This window comes from Phoenix dactylifera, chromosome 5 (genome assembly GCF_051530095.1).
Source record: "Phoenix dactylifera cultivar Ajwa chromosome 5, Ajwa_hap1_PhDact_Kaust_v1.1, whole genome shotgun sequence".
In the NCBI taxonomy this organism is placed as follows: Eukaryota; Viridiplantae; Streptophyta; class Magnoliopsida; order Arecales; family Arecaceae; genus Phoenix; species Phoenix dactylifera.
In genome coordinates, this window is record NC_143194.1 from 18026280 (window position 1) to 18044121 (window position 17842).

Here is a 17842-nt window from a genome sequence, read left to right on the forward strand (position 1 = left end):
TTGGAATCACCAAGCAGAATCAAACCTTTGAGGGGGCAGATGTTTGAAGATGATGAAGAAGATTTAGATTATGAATCTTACTCTAGAAGGGGAAAGAAGGCCGATGATTCAAAAGATAATAATCTGGGCAGCATCAAGATGAAGATTCCTATCTTTCAAGGAAAGAATGATCCCGAACTTTACTTGGAATGGGAGAGAAAAGTTGAACATGTGTTTGATTGTCACAACTATTCAAATGAGAAAAAGGTGAAATTGGCAGCCGTTGAGTTCACGGATTATGCAAGCATATGGTGGGATCAATTGATGATTAGTCGGCGAAGGATTGGAGAAAGGCCAATTCGGTCATGGGAAGATATGAAATTGGTAATGCGCAAGAGATTTGTACCTAGCCATTACTATAGAGATTTACATAGAAAGTTACAAAGGCTGGTTCAAGGCTCCATGAGTGTGGAAGACTATTATAAAGAAATGGAGATGGCAATGATTAAAGCTAATATAGAGGAAGATCGAGAGGCTACCATGGCAAGATTTATTGGAGGCTTAAACAAAGAGGTTGCTGATGTGGTTGAATTGCAACACTATGTGGAGATGGAGGAGCTGTTGCACAAGGCCATCAAAATAGAAAAGCAAATCAAGTCCAAAGGATCCAAATCGGGTTTGGCTTCTAGTTCCACATGGAAGTCTAATTGGAAGGATAACAAATCTGCCTCAAAAACAAAAGAAGATGCAAAGCCAAAAGATTCGGTTGCTATTTCAAAAGGTAAAACCGAAACTAACACTTCTTCTAAATCACGTAATGTTAAGTGTTTTAGGTGCCAAGGATTTGGGCATATTGCTTCCCAATGCCCAAACAAGAGGATTATGATTATGTTGGAGAATGGTGACATTGAAAGTGCTAGTTCAAGTGAGGATGAGATGCCACCCTTAGAAAATTGCAGTGATATTGACATTGAAGAACCTGTACATGGAGATATGTTGGTGACAAGAAGAGCACTAAGCATCCAGCCTAAGGATGATGGTGATAAGGAGCAACGTGAACATATTTTCCATACTAGATGTCATGTGAAGGGAAAGGTATGTACCATGATTATTGATAGCGGAAGCTGCACTAATGTTGCTAGTACTTTGTTAGTAGATAAGCTGGAGTTACCCACCATGAAGCATCCTAATCCATACAAGTTGCAATGGTTAAATGAATGTGGAGAAGTGAGGGTAAACAAGCAAGTGCTCGTTTCATTTTCAATTGGCAAATACACAGATGAGATTCTTTGTGATGTGGCACCAATGCATGCTAGTCATATTTTGCTTGGACGACCATGGCAGTTTGATAGGAAGGTTACACACAATGGATACAAAAACCATTATTCTTTTATGATGAACAACCGCACTGTAGTCCTAACCCCTCTCAAACCTTTGCAAGCTTATGAAGATCAGATTCGGATAGCGAGAGAGTGTAAAAAGAGAGAAGGTGAGTCCGAGAGGAAAAATGCAAATGAAAGGAGTGAGATTGAGAGCAGAGAGAAAAGTATTCAAAAAAAAGAGAAAAGTAAAAAAATGAGTGTGTTTGCTGAAAAAAATGAGGTTAAGAGTGTTATGTTCTCAAGACAGCAACTACTTGTACTTATGTACAAGGATGTTTATCTTTCTACTAACGATCTTAACCCCTCCTTGCCTAGTGTTGTTGTGACTTTATTGCAGGAATTTGAGGACATATTTCCAAAAGAGATTCCTAATGGACTACCACCCTTAAGAGGCATTGAGCATCAAATAGACTTCATGCCCGGTTCTACCATTCCAAACAGACCTGCATATAGAGCTAATCCCGAAGAAACAAAGGAAATCCAAAGGCAAGTGGATGAGCTGGTGAAAAAGAGAATTGTCAGAGAAAGTCTTAGCCCATGTTCGGTTCATGTCATCCTAGTCCCAAAGAAAGATGGAACATGGCGCATGTGTGTGGATTGCCGAGCCATCAACAAAATAACAGTTAAGTATAGACATCCTATCCCAAGATTAGATAATATGCTTGATGAATTACATGGCTCTTGTTTGTTTTCTAAAATTGATTTGAGAAATGGCTACTATCAAATTCGTATGAAAGAGGGAGATGAATGGAAGACATCATTCAAAACTAAATATGGATTGTATGAGTGGTTAGTGATGCCTTTTGGTTTAACTAATGCACCTAGTACTTTCATGAGATTGATGAATCATGTTTTGCGTGCTTTCATAGGTCAATTTGTGGTAGTTTACTTTGATGATATTTTAGTCTATAGTAAGAACTTGGATGAACATGAACAACATTTGCATGCTGTTTTTAGCAAATTGAGAGAACACCAATTATATGCTAATCTTAAGAAGTGTATATTTTGCATGGAATCTGTTGTATTTCTTAGTTTTGTTGTTAGTTCTCAAGGTATTAGCATGGATGAGGAGAAGGTGAAGGCAATCAGGGATTGGCCTACACCTAAGAATGCGAACGAGGTAAGAAGTTTTCATGGTTTAGCAAGTTTTTATCGAAGGTTTGTTAAAAATTTCAGTTCTATTGCTGCACCTTTAAATGAACTTGTTAAAAAGAATGTTGTTTTTAAGTGGAATGATCAGCATGAACAAGCTTTCACTGATTTGAAAGATAAGCTAACTAATGCACCTTTGTTAAGTTTGCCTAACTTTGATAAAGCTTTTGAAGTTGAATGTGATGCATCCGGAATTGGAATAGGAGCTGTTTTGATGCAAGATTCCAAACCAATTGCTTATTTTAGTGAAAAGCTAAGTGGGGCAGCCTTGAATTATCCAACATATGACAAAGAACTTTATGCATTAGTGAGAACTCTTCAAACATGGCAGCATTACTTGTGGCCGAGGGAATTCATCATTCATTCTGATCATGAGAGCTTGAAGTTCTTGAAATCCCAGGGTAAGCTTAATAAGAGGCATGCTAAGTGGCTGGAGTTCATAGAAACATTTCCTTATTTCATCAAGTACAAACATGGAAAAGAAAATATCGTTGCTGACGCGTTGTCTCGAAGGTATGCTTTACTTACTACCTTGCAAACTAAGTTACTTGGTTTTGAATTGATTAAGGACTTGTATGCCAATGATTCTGATTTCTGCCAAACATGGAATACATGCAAAAAGAGTGCATCTGGTGAGTATTATAGGCATGACGGATTTCTATTTAAGAAAAATCAGTTGTGTGTGCCTATTTGTTCTATCCGTGAATTGCTTGTCAGAGAAACTCATGGGGGTGGTCTGATGGGACATTTTGGTGTGCAAAAGACTTTAGATATCTTGCATGAACATTTTTATTGGCCTAACATGAAGCATGATGTGCAAGCTGTTTATGATAAATGCATTACATGTAGACAAGTGAAATCTAAAGTTTTACCACATGGCTTGTATACACCTTTACCCGTGCCTAACCAACCTTGGATTGATATTTCTATGGATTTTGTTTTAGGATTACCAAGGTCTCAAAGTGGAAAGGACAGCATATTTGTTGTTGTTGATAGATTTAGCAAAATGGCTCATTTCATTGCATGTTCTAAAACCAATGATGCAATACATATTGCTGACTTGTTCTTTAAAGACATAGTTCGTTTGCATGGTTTGCCTAAGACAATTGTTAGTGATAGAGATGTGAAGTTCCTAAGTCATTTTTGGCGCACCTTGTGGAATAAATTAGGAACTAAACTCTTATTTTCTACTGTTGCACATCCTCAAACGGATGGACAAACTGAAGTAGTTAATAGGACACTCACTACTTTGTTACGTACCATCATTCAAAAGAACTTAAGGCAATGGGAAAAATGTTTACCGCACATTGAGTTTGCATACAACAGAACTGTTCATTCTTCTACTTCATTTTCACCTTTTGAAGTTGTCTATGGCTTTAATCCTTTAACTCCCTTGGATATTCTATCTTTGCCTACTAAAGAACGTGCTAATCTTGATGGAAAGCAAAAGGCAGAATTTGTGAAGGATTTACATGCCAAGGTTCGGGCTAACATTGAAAAGAAGAATGAGCAATATGCTAAGCAAGCCAACAAAGGACGTGTAAAGATTGTTTTTGAACCTGGTGATTGGGTCTGGGTGCATATGAGGAAAGAACGGTTTCTAATACAACGAAAATCCAAACTACAGCCTAGAGGAGATGGACCTTTTCAAGTCTTAGAGAGGATCAATGACAACGCCTACAAGCTGGATTTGCCAAGCAACTATAGTAATATTAGTGCTACTTTTAATGTTGCTGATTTATCCTTATTTGATGTAGGTGATTCGAGGACGAATCCTTTCGAGGAGGGAGGGAATGATAGAGATCAAGGGGCTGGCCGAATGGTTCAAGTTAATTCCAAAGATCCATTACAAGGAATTGGAGGTCCAATGACTAGAGCAAGGGCAAAACAAATGAAAGAAGCTTTATATGGACTAGTCATGGAAATTCAAGAGAAGGAGGCTGCTCTAGAAGACTCTAAGGCTTCACCAAGATTGATCACTTATCTTTACATAGTAAATGCTGAAGAACAAAGCTTGGAGCCATTAAACAAGGCTGATCCACGTGGAGATGCTATTTAGGCCCATTTTTCGTGGGTACTTTTGGGCTTGAGTCTTGTTGTGTTCCTAATTACTTGTACATGAAGTTTTGACTTGTCAACTCGTTTTTCCTAAGTTATTCATGTACTTCGTAGTTAGGAACCTTGAAAGTTGTGTCATTTATTATTTTGAAGTTGTAACTTGGAAGTTGTGACTTGGAAAACGTTTTTTACTTATTGCCTTGGAAAGGGGATGGTGTCCTTTCCAATAGCTTAGTTTGAAGCCTATATAAAGGCTGCCATATGTAACCAAGGGATTATTATGAATGAATTAAAGTGTTGGCAAGCTTTGCTATGCTCTTTTGTGTTCTTGGATTAGAATACAAAATTCTGACTTATCAAAGGGAGTGATCAACCTTTGTGGCGTCTTCAAGGATTAGGGTTTTAAGGACTTAGTTTCCTTAGAGTTCTAATCTGATCTCCTACAACTTGTTTTTCTAGCGATCTCGGGGCAAGTATAGCAAATTGATTCAAGGGTTCCTAGGGCAGGTCTCCTGGTGGGTTCTTGTCATAAACCCTATGCTCATTTTGAAACTTCTTTTGTATTAGGAATCAATACTTGTAATGATTTCCTTTCTTAACTTTGTAATGACCTCAAATGATTGCAATGATATATGAATGTCATACAATTCCTTTGAAACTTTGTGTATGTTTCAAATTCTGTGGAATCAAACTTTGTGTATGAATGCATATAAATTCTGTGATGTGCCATAAAAATCTCATAACATACCTTAAGTGTTCAAATTTGACACAACTTATCAATGCATATAAAACTGGGGGAGCACATCTTGTGATAACTATTTTAAACAAAAAAAGGGTCTGAAATGAATTCCAAAACAAAGGGGGAGTGAAATGAATGCTGCATTCATTAATAAAAATAACTTGGACAGAGGGAGCATAACTTGAATATCCTTAAGTGAATCATGGTAACATGCTGAATTCCACTAGAAATTGTGTTTTAAGTACCTAAGGATAATTTGTCCCCTTCATTGTTGATGACAAAAAGGGGGAGTAGATATATAGAACCTATATATGGAGTATATGAAGTATATGGAGTAGAACCTAAATATGGAATGCAAAATTTACACTCATACTTAAAAGTTGAATTAGAAAAGACAAAATTGAAGAATATTGGCTTTAAGATAATTGCCCTTCTGGAAAAGAAAGGGGGAGTCAAAAAGTACTTAGCCTTCAATTGTCTTTAGCATCAATATTTCAGTAATTGACAATTTGACTTGATTCAAATTCAGTTGATATACCAAAATTGCTCAAGAGCTACTAAGACCAATACTTATGCATAAAGGAAGAACTGAAAGTTGACTATTTTGACTTATGCACACTGTATCTAGCTCTAACCAAAACACAATAATTGTACATCTGATCAAATACTGTGTATATGTTTAAATTTCGAATTTTGCATATACTCAGTGTTTTGTCATCATCAAAAAGGGGGAGATTGTTGACCGCCTAATGAATTTTGATGAATACAAAATACTAGAGTATAATTCCATTTATCTTACAATTTACTTGAGAATTTCAGGTGATTAATTAAGAATATTGTTAAGAAATGTCTAGGCAAGTTCTCATATTTTTCAAGAATTTATTGAAGAATTTTTGAGTTGAAGAAAACAGATCACGGACAGCCGAGACGTCTCCGGGTCGTCTCAGAGACGTCTCTGGCACAAACAGGAAGAATTAGCACGTCTGGAGACGTCCCCGGCACCTGGCGAGGCGTCTCGCAGGGTCGGAGTCGACTCCCGACACTGCGGAGTCGACTCTCTCAGAGGCGGCAGAAAGGCCGATTTCAAGGGATGCGCGCGAGTCGTCTCCACAGGACGCGGAGTCGTCCCCGCAAGTAAAAAGCAGACTTCCGAGTCGTCCCCAGAGAGCGCGGAGTCGACTCTCTCAGGGTATTCCAGAGGATGTGTTTTTCGTTGACAGAACTGCCGAGACGTCCCCTGAAAGCGCGGAGTCGACTCTCTCAGAGAATTCCAGAGGACTTGTTTTTCAGAGATAAAACAGCGGAGTCGTCCCCGAGGCAGCGGAGTCGTCCCCATGCAAAAAGCATAAACATCCCGAGACGTCCCCGTAAAGTGCCGAGGCGACTCTCTCAGAAAAACAGAAAAACAAGAAGTCATAGAGTCCTTTTGCGGAGTCGTCCCCGTAAAGCGCAGAGTCGACTCCAAACATCGTCAAAAGAAAATTTATACAGCCGAGACGTCTCGCGTTGAAGCGGAGACGTCTCCGGAGCGCCTGGGATGCGACTGACACACTTTTTCAGGTAAATTTGAATTTCAAACGGTCATATTTTTGTGTCTAACGGATCTATTGCTTTTTGGGCTATAAAAGGGAGCTTTTAAGTGCCTTCAAACAACTTCTCACCAATCCAACACAAGATCATTTAAGAGAGAAGAAAGAAAAAGAGGTTCAAGGGAGATAGAGCTTTCAAGAGGAGAAATCAAGTGCATTCAAGTTTTTCCAACTGATTTCGTGCTCAAACATTCACTCCCACTCGGCATTCAAAGCTCACATTCAAGCCAACGCGATCCACATCGGAAGAATCACCATTTCCCACGCTTCCAACGGCAAAAGGATTCTTCCGGATTTTTCATTATTTCTCATTGTCATATTTGCTTATTAAGAGCTTTCAAATCTTTTGTAAAACTTTTATTTATTGTGCTTGTTGCAGTCAAGGGACTTGGAACAAGGGATAGGCGTCCCAAGCCTAGGTTAAATTGGGGGATTGTAGGGTTCGTTGTTAGCCCGGGGTAAAACAACGAGTTGGGTAGTGAACTCGCAAAACTACCGTACTGTAATCGCAGATTATAGTGAAAATTTCCAAAGGTGTTTGGGGAGTGGATGTAGGAGTAGTGGAAGCTCCGAACCACTATAAACCTTTGTGTGTTTGCAATTGACTGTGATTGCTACTCTAGTTTTATCTTTGCACACACACTTGAGTATTTGATTTTAATTAGTCAAAAAGTTTTTAAAACACCCAATTCACCCCCCTCTTGGGTGACCATCTCTGGGCAACAATATATAGTATATCTAAACCGGACCTAGCTTCAAAATGATCCGAATTTGATAATAAATGTGTTGAATGCGATATCTAAGTCAAATTTATTGAAATTTCCAGATTAGGTTTAGATTTGAGGTTTTTATACCCTATCTAACTGAACCGCGTGAATTACAAAGTTTATTACGTGCACACATGCATACATACACATACACTTACATACATACATATATACATATATATCTTAATTTTTATTTACATCCTTCAATTGAAAATAAGAAATTAATGACATTTGGAACATGTTTTGGGTATTTTTGCTTGGCTTCAATTAAAGTGTATTTTTTCAATTTTTTGTCCATTATTCTTGTACGGTTAACCATAAAGTGTTTGTTCCTCGTGATTTAATTTTTGTGGCATGTAGTGGATGTTTATAAACATTTTAAAGCATAGAATTTTAACTTGATTAACTCTTCGATATAATATTTAATACCTGATGTGTACGTGTTGCGCTCCAAACCCAATGGCTAGGTCAACCACGTAACACAATCACATGAACCCAAGAGTGGTACCCTAGAAATCATGTAAGACGTATAAAATGAACAAAATTTCTAATAACAAGAGAAAAATTAAAAAAAAATTTCAATGAATACCCTCCTAAATATCGAATTTTGTATGAGTACTCTCCCAAAATTGATATTTGCATATATACCTCCGTGAAACACTTGTTTTGCTATTTTATCTTTATTTTTTTATCCTTGTTTTTGCATATGTACCTATGCCATCTAACGTCGTTAAAAAATTAACGGTTTCAAATTAAAATGATTAAAGTATCCTTAATAAGTAGACATGCAAAATGAAACATTTATAAGGGCATACAAGCTAATAGCAACTTTATAAGAATACTAATTCAATTTTGCATATTTAGAAGGGTATATATGCAAAAAAGAATTCTAGTAAATAGAAAAAAATTTAGACACATTAATTAATGTGATAGCCTTCAGAATCATGTATTTATTAGTTAATATCTTAGACTTTATAATTTTGAATTTATTAATTATTGTTATATTCGTTAGAGTCGTGCATTTATGCTTCTAGACAAGTAGGATAAATTAATACATCATAAATTAACATAAGTCTCAAGAACTTAAGTGTTGCTCTTGTATTGACAGTTTTGAAATAGTCAAAAAAAAATTAAGAGCTATGGAGAAAACTTGTACTCTCTTTGCAAGGTGACATGTTCACATACGCAGCATGGCTATTCGGGCGTCTTGTACAGCTTATCACGTATGGCTGGCCAGGAACGTCCGGATTTTTGGCAAGGGTAGCCCATCACCGCGGTTTGTAATGAAGTGGGCTCAAGCTCAGGCAGCAGAGATCATACATGTAGATTTAGCCCATAAACCTTTGATAGCTCGAGATATCTAGGGCCCTCATATTGCTTCCGCTGCTCCACATAGGGTATTTTTTACCTGAGAACCCCCACCTCCGAGTTTTCTTAAGGTCAATTTTGATGGCTCAGTCTTGAATGGAGTTAGGAGAGGAGGGGCTGGATTTGTCATCAGGGGGTCGAGCTCTGGTGTGGTGGCAGCAGAGGGCTATCAGATTTTTGACACCTCAGTTCCTAGGGTAGAGCTGCGGGCGGCCTGAATGGGTATGCGTTACGCACGGCGAGTGCTTTAGGCGAGTTCAGTCCTACTGAAGGGAGATTCGGCCACTGGGATTAGCTGGGTTTGAAAGGGCTCGAGCATCTATGGGGGAGTTCACCTCCTGCTCCGCAACATTTGGGATATGGCGAAGGAGAGTGTCACATTTCAGGCCATGCATGTATATCGTGAGGCCAACAGAGCGGTTGACTGGGTGGCGGCATATGTTGCAAGCCACTCAGAAGGTACCCTGCGGTCTGGGGAGAGAGAGCTGCCCGGAGCACTTCAGAACCTTTTGTTTTCTGACTCTATTGGATGTATTCGTACCCTTGATGTATGAAATGCCCGTTTTAGCAAAAAAAGGGGGGGGGGGGGGGGGGGGGGCGGGGGGGGGGAATGTCAATGCTCTAAAGAAAGTGAAAAAAGGCTCACTATTCAATTTGTTTTATTTTTCTAGAAGTTTTGGTTCATTCATATCAGCCACGTATATTGTATGGGTTCAAGATAGTTATGGATGGGACTTAAGGTTTGGCATTTGTGCTCTATCCATGCATTTAACTATTGGTAGTTTTTCTCTGGTTATGTATTATATAAATTTCAACAACCTAGAGAAAGTCTTATTAGAAGACTTTGTTAAGTTATTGTTGCATCTTTTCACAAGTAAAAAATATAAAGCCACATAGGAATGCAAGCATAATATAAAGTAGAAAAGTAAATATTTTCGGTAAATAAAAATTTGTTCACATTTCTGCAATCAAAAAAAGATTATCTCATTGCAAGAATATCATCTTGATCATTATAAAACAAAATATATTGTTAGAGAAAAAAAAATAGATCGACATCCAACATAATCTCCACCGATCTGTGTCTAATATATTGTAAGACTTAGGCGTTAAATGTCTAATCACATATCAAATCTTTATGGTCTCTTCGAGCTTCAAATTAAAGGTATGCACTATATCATCATTGTTGTGGTTGAAGTTTGGCTTGAGGGTGTCCAAGCCGGAGGAAGCCGAGAAGATGCTGGCCGGGATGGAGAAAGAGGGCCACCTCCTATGCTCCAGGATACCTGCACAAAGCCTTGGCCAGGAATTCCGGCGAAGGCCTTTCGATGGCTAAGTTAGCAGGGCTTTTGGAGAGGTTTCTAAGTGCCTTTGATGGCCTCTTATGACTTAAGAGTGCTTATAATGGCTTACCGAAGGCCTTCCTCTACCCCTTTTTATAGGGTGAGGGTCATGGTTGTTACCTGAAGTCTCGGGCCGATTCGTGATCAGCTGGCTATTCGTTGGAGGTGACGTACACCGCGAAGATCAATCCTGCGGGCGGAGGATTTAGGAGATATCTTTTCAGATTTGTTTTGAGGATCCGCCACGTCATTCCAAGCAAAAGTAGTGGAGGAAACTCTTTAATACGTTGTGTGCGCACTCCCTCTCGAAGCGTTACCTGGTGGTATGTGAGGGGCTAGTCATCAATACCCCACCCCCCGAGGCAGCCGTCATAATGACCAGTTTTTAACACCGTGATCCTGAAAGATCTGCTGAGGGAGCTTCTGGGTCTACCATGTGGTATGATCTGGCCGCTTGGCCGCCCGAGCAGAGAGCCGTTGAGGTAGGCTATTAAAGCCTTGGGAAGGAACCATTTCTTTTGTTTTAAGGATCCGCGAAAACTTCGACAAGATCAAGGTTAACAGTGCCAAGGTTGGCTCGGCCTCGTGCCGAGGTTGGCTCGGCCTTCAGTGAGGTCCAAGGTCAGCCTGACCTCTGGCCGAGGTCGGCTCGGCCTTCGGCGGGGTTTGAGGTCGGCCTAGCCTCTGGCGGAGGTCGGCTCGACCACCGGCAAGGTCCAAGGTCGGCCTGACTCTTGGCGAGACCGAGGTCGGGCCTGCTCAGCTCTAAGGTCTGCTCGGCTAGAATTGGGTGGCTCCACACCGGAGTAGGATGATCCATTTTGCCTCCTATCAATCATATAGGTCCTTATAGTAATGACAATCAACATCAACTAACCAACTCTTTTATCTTCCAAAGTAGTACTTAATTCTTATAGAATTTTTAACCTTCTTAAAATATCCTCCAAATTTTACCTTCAATTTGAATAGTTGTTGCTCCATTTATAAACCTTGTACATGAAATAAATAAATATGCACAGTATAAATTATAAGAGAGAGTGCTTATCAACCAAAACTATGCTAACAAAATAAAAGAAAAAAGAGAATAGTGCATAGCCATACTTTATTTCAGCAATAAAAAATGAGTGACACTTCACCTCTTATAAGATATATGGGAATGCCGTTAGAAACCAAAAAATAGAATTTCAGTAGGTTCACAGCGAGAAATAGGAATGAAATAAAATCAGCTACAACAATCATTGTTGCTCTTCTAACACTTGCAATGATGTTTTTTTTTTCTTGGTTCAGTTTAATAGGAGAAAAATAGTAGACACCAACGAGAGGGAACAGAGGGAAAGATGACATTGAAATCTTTTCTTTAAGATGAACACTGCTTAGAGTCTAACAATTGATCTCCGAACTAGCTTCTACGGCCAAGATATAAATAGAAAGGAGAGATTCGAAAGATCCATCATCTTGAATAGACCAAAATGTCATTGATGGAAACTACCACAAACCGATCTAAGTAGGGCTTGAACACCTAGTTCATGAGGTCCATGAAAACTGCAGGCATATTTGTCAAACCAAAGGGCATAACCAAAAACTAATAATGTCCATATCTAATTTTGAAGGTTGTCTTCGACATATTTTTCAGACCTTATTTTCAGCTGATGGTAGCTAAAGCAAAGACTAATTTTTGAAAATACTTGTGCCCCTTGCAATTGATCAAATAAATCATCAATCCTTGATAAGGGGTATTTGTTCCACACTATTACCTTATTTAATTTTTGGTAATCTATACAAATATGGAGACTACTATCTTTTTTTTTCACAAATAGTATAGGAGCATCCTAAGTAGATACACTAGGCCTAATGAAGCTCTTGTCCGATAGCTTCTACATTGCTCCTTCAGCTCCCTCAACTCAGCTGGTGCCATTCGGTATGATGTTTTGGAAATTGGACTAGTGCGAGGTATTAAGTCGATGGAAAACTCAATCTCTCTATCAAGAGATAGTTCTGACAAATCTTCTAAAACGATATCAGAAAATTCTTTCACAATAGGAATATTCTCTTACTAGAGCTCCCTCTATTAGGTGTCACTCGTAGTAGCTAGGAATCCTTCACATCTGTTTCTAAGGAGATGCTCGGCCTACAAGATTGAGATCACTTTTGGTGGAGTGGATAACTTGCTACCCACAAAACTAAACTTTTGGTTAGCCAGGGATATGAAAATTCACTATTTTCTCAAAGCAGTTAATGGTCACATGATGTGCTGCCAACCAATCTATCTCAAGAATCAAATCAAAGTCCTTCATTTCTAGTATCAATAAATCTGCTTTTATCTCTCTATCCCTAATATCCAAGATACAATCTTTGTAGATATAGTTAAAATAAGAAAACCCTCGGCCAAAAGTATCTCTCTCTGCTAAGAAGAAAGCTTGTTCATATATCTCAATTTAGTCCTGAAAAGGGAGAGGGGAGAGGGGAGAGGTAGAGAGTGAGGCCTAAATACCAAAAGTGTAGGGATGAGGCAAAGCCAACTAAGATGAAAGAAGCTGCTGCACTGCTTCCTATTTAGTATTTCTGCAACCTTTTTCTTTTATAATAAACTAAAAGATTATTCAAACATTTTACACTCACTTGAGAAAAAAATGGATACCTTCAAAGAAAGTAAAATCATGAGAGACAAACTTCTTCATAGCTGGACAATAGCACTTGTACCCCTTTTGTGTACTTGAGTAACCAAGAAAGCCACACTTGACAGCTTAAGGCCCTAATTTATCACTAGTTGGACCTACAATATGAATAAAGGCAACATATCCAAAAATACTAGGAGGTGAAGAAAACAATGGAGCATATGTAAGGAGTTGCAAAGGATATTTCCCTTCAAGAATTGGGGTAGGCATATGATTTATCATATAAGTAGCGGTAAAGATAAATTCCCCTAATAAAATTTGGGAACATCCATTCCAAACAGAAAAGCCCTAGTGACCTCCAGTCGATGGTGATTCTTCCTCTCAAAAACATTGTTCTATTGTGGCGTACAAGTACAAGAAAATTATATTTTGACCCATTCTGAGGCAAAGAAATCAATTAACTCCTTTTGATATTCCCTAGTCTCATCAACATGAAAATCTTGATTTTAACTCCAAACTGCTAGAGATGGGCACTGGGCCGGGCCGCCCACGGCCCGGCACGGCACGGCACGAAGCGGGCCGTGCCTGGCACGGCCCGCCAGCTACAGTGCCGGGCCGTGCCTGGCACGGCCCCTTTGATAGGGCCGTGCTGGGCTAGAGGTTCCTGGCCAGCGGGCCGTGCCAGGCACGGCCCGCTTCGGGCCTGGGCCGGCACGGCCCGCGGGCCAGCACGGCACGGCCCATAAGGGCCTGGGCCGGGCTGGCACGCGAGCCTGGCACGGTCCGGGCCTGGGCCCGGCTCGGCCCGAAAAAATTTTTTTAATAAATTAATAAATATTGAACACTAAGAAATCTTGATTTATGAATATAAAGCCACCTTAATGGTGGGGGGTTTGGCATAGACCCCTACCAGTTTATTAATTTAAATCAAAATGGTACATGAAGGGAGGTTTGGACCTTGGTCTGACCTCTAGATTCTAGAATACAATAAGAAACTAAGAAAGGGCCGAGGTTTGGACCTTGGTCTGACCTCCAGAATACAATAAAAATGTACAATTATAAAAAATTAAGAAATCTTACTAATCATCAGTGATTCAATGAATCAGTATTCAGTCTTCAGTCTTCAGTCTTCAGTCTTCAGTCTTCAGTAGTGTTTGTATCATCATCATCAGAGGATGTTGTATTATGTCCACCTTTATCTTGAAGTCTTGCCTCAGCATCCAGCCAATCCTTGAAGCAGAGAAGCATCTCCACCGTTTCGCCCGTCATCCTACTTCTCTTTTCGTCAAGAACACGCCGACCTGCACTAAAAGCGGATTCCGATGCTACCGTGGACATCGGCACAGCTAAAATATCGCGTGCAATTGCAGACATAACAGGATATTGATTTCTAACACTCTTCCACCAAGATAATACATCTAGATTCTCTATTTGATTTTCATCATATGCAGACTGAAGATCATTTCGTAAATAAAATTCTAGTTCACTACTTAAAGATGAAGAAGATGAAGAGGAACTTGAAGCATGTGTGTGTCTTCTCTGTGCAATGAATGAAAAAATAGATGACGAACGAGAACTACTAGAAGGAGGAATAGAGGTTTGTATTTGTGTTCTAGATCCACGAATTTTTTCATCATATATAGCATAAATATCATAAAGAAGTTGTCTTACCTCATCTTTAGCAGATTCAGCATCTTGATTCATATTTTCAGCGTATGCATCAAGTAAAATTAGCACACCATTTAATTTAACTCTAGGATCAAATACAGCAGCTAAGTTATGCATAGGACATATCCTGTCCCAATACTCATTCCATTTAGATTCCATTAGGTGAATAATAGGCATTAAAACATCATCATATCTATGTTCTGCAAATTTTTGACTAATTATATATGCTTGTTGTAAAAATGAACATGAAGTAGGGTAATAAATACCAGAAAGAACATTGGTAGCATTATAAAAACTAAGCAAAAAATCTTCCAAAATTTTTCCTTTATTCCAATCAGTTTCAGTCAATGTAAATCCTAATCCACGATCATTAATATATGCACTTAATAAATTTTTATATGGGTATGCATCATGTATCATGCTATATGTGGAGTTCCAACGAGTAATTACATCAAGTTTAAATTTTTTAAAACGTTTACCATGATTTATGCATAATTCCTTAAATTCTTGAAGTCTTGATCTAGAAGCATGAATAAAAGAAACTGCATTTCTAATTTTTGAAATCACATCTTGAATCATGCCCATGCCAGCTTGAACAGAAAGATTTAAGATATGACATGCACATCTAATATGCAGTAAATTTCCATCTAATATGGGATGCAATGAGTCTTTTAATAATACAAAGCAGAATTATTATTAGATGCATTATCAAAAGTAATAGACATAATTTTATCATTAATATTATATGAACATGCAGTTTGATAAATTATATTTGAAATTTGTTGCCCAGAATGTGGAAAATCAAAAGCACGAAAAGCAAGAATACGTTTATTTAATTGCCAATCATTATCAATATAATGAGCAGTAATGGCAATAAAACAATTACTACCTACAGATGCTGACCAAATATCAGAAGTTAATGAAATTTTTACATTTAAAGTAGAAAGTGTTTCAATTAAATTTTGTTTCATTGCTAAAAAATTGGTCATAGCTACTCTTCTAAATGTACGCCTACTAGTTCTTTTGTAAGCAGGTTGTAGGTTTAATTGAACATATTCTTCAAAATTAAAAGATTCACATAAACTAAAAGGTAATTCATCCTTAACTATCCATTTTACAAGTGCTTTTCTTTGATTTTCATGATTATATGCAAAATTACCTACAAGTAATCCCCCTTGTATATTAAGGCTACTTTGAGTTTGAGCATGAGAATTATGCATCCTATGACTCTCTTGATGTCTTTTTAAATGCCCTGTTCCCCCACTACTACTACAACTATAAAGTTTGGCACATTTTTTACATTTAGCTTTCCAGACTCCCTCAACCATAACTCTATCAAATTCATTCCATACAGTACTAGTCCTCTTACGAGAAGAGGTTTGACCTTCACTCGGTTCACCAGTTCTAGAGGAACTAGGAACATGGGGTTGGGGATTAGTTTCTTCTCCCTCAGAAACAGGAATGCCAAACTGACTTTCCTCAAAAGATGACATATCTATGATTAATTCAAAAAATAAAAACTAACCGCAAGGAGGAATTGAGTAGAGGGTCGGAGGGCAGAGGCAGAGCCGAGATTCCGAGCTTCCTCTTGTGCTCTCAACAGAAGCGACCTTCTCTTCTCAACAGGAACCTCCTCTTGTGTAGCACTTGAACAAACTAAAAATTAAATTGCTAGAAGAGCACTTTAGAGGAGAGAAATAATAGCAGTAGAGAAGGAGAGAATGAGAGGTTTGGTGTGGTGAGAATGAGGGAGGAATGGGCTATTTATAGAAGCCCCAAAAATTTTTTTCCCAAAATACCCCTCCATTCAGCCGTTATTGGACTGTTGGGAGGGGTAAAATCGACTTTTTCCCGAAAATAGCCGTTGGAAACGGCTATTTTCCCTCCCCCTCTCCAGACGGGCCGTGCCAGGCACGGCCCGTCTGGAGCCGTTACGGGCCGTGCCAGGCACGGCCCGTTTAGAGACGTTGCGGGCCGTGCCTGGCACGGCCCGTTTGCGCCCGTTACGGGCCGTGCCTGGCACGGCCCGTGCCGTGCCGTGCCCGGCCCGGCCCACCAATAGAGGGGCCGGGGGCCGGGCCGGGCTGGCCTTCCGTGCCTCACGGGCCGTGCCAGGCACGGCCCGCTTCATAAGCGGGCCGTGCCAGGCACGACCCGCTTAGAATTTGGGCCCGGGGGGCCTGGGCCGGGCCGGCCCGGCACGGCCCGTTGCCCAACTCTACAAACTGCATTTCCAATATTTTGTAGAAAGAGAAAATAATGCCAGGAACATCATCCCTTCATTTCATCAAATATACCCAAAAATTTTGAGAAAAAACAACAACAAATAATTGACATAATGATAACCAAAACAAGAGAAAATAGGAGCATGTCCCCAAACTACAGAATGAACAAGCTGAAAAATAGAAAAGGCTTGTTACTTGGAGGATAACTTGTCTTACAACGTTTAGAAGATCAACATGTTTCACAAGATAACAAAACTCCTTTATTCAACTGAACTGACCAGGAAAAATTAAACAAAGAGACAAAGGAAATCTGTCCAAGTCTATGATGCCAAAGTTGAACATGGCTTGTGACATTATTGATATCATCCAAACATGTTGTAGGGGTTCCATCAATAACAAGAAGTAAAGACGATTAGCTTCATGGACACCACCAATCATCTTCTTCATTTCCAGGTCCTGGAAAACACAATGGGATGATGATGGGTGGTTCTATATACACCCCCCCTATTGCTCAGGACACCCCCCAAAAATTAAAAAAAAATTAAATACTCTCTACACCCCCCCATTTGCTAAGGACACCCCTAAAAAATTGAAAATTCCTAAATTACCCCCCACCCTCCCCACCCCCTCACCTAAATTGCTCTCTACACCCCCCAAACCCCCCCCACCCCGCTCTTCCCCTCCCCTCCCGCCGTCTCCCCCTTCTCCCTCTCGTCGCCGGTCGGTGCATTGCACCTCGCCAACGCCCAAAACCCCCCCGTTCCCCCTTCTCCCTCTCGTCGCCGGCATTCTCCCGATCTCCGACCACCTCGCCGGCTTCTCCCGGAACCACCTCCCCGGCCATCTCCCGAGCAACGAGCACCTCGCCGGCGCCTCCACGACCACCTCGAGGTAGCTCCCCCCCCCCCCCCCCGCCTCCAGTGCTCCGTTCGGCACTGGATCGCCGAACAGAACCCTTCT

At 39.9% G+C, this 17842-nt stretch overlaps 1 protein-coding gene across 1 annotated transcript in view; it reads right to left on the reverse strand.

Annotated features, from left to right (window-relative positions):
• Window positions 1-13847: 13847 nt before the first annotated feature.
• The window catches only part of LOC103716987 (Ubiquitin carboxyl-terminal hydrolase family protein), a 28606-nt gene continuing 24611 nt past the window's right edge, over window positions 13848-17842 (reverse strand). The window contains exon 2 of the transcript XR_015987029.2: window positions 13848-17338. The gene's annotated coding sequence lies outside the window, so the exon portion shown is untranslated. The remainder of the gene's footprint in view (window positions 17339-17842) is intronic.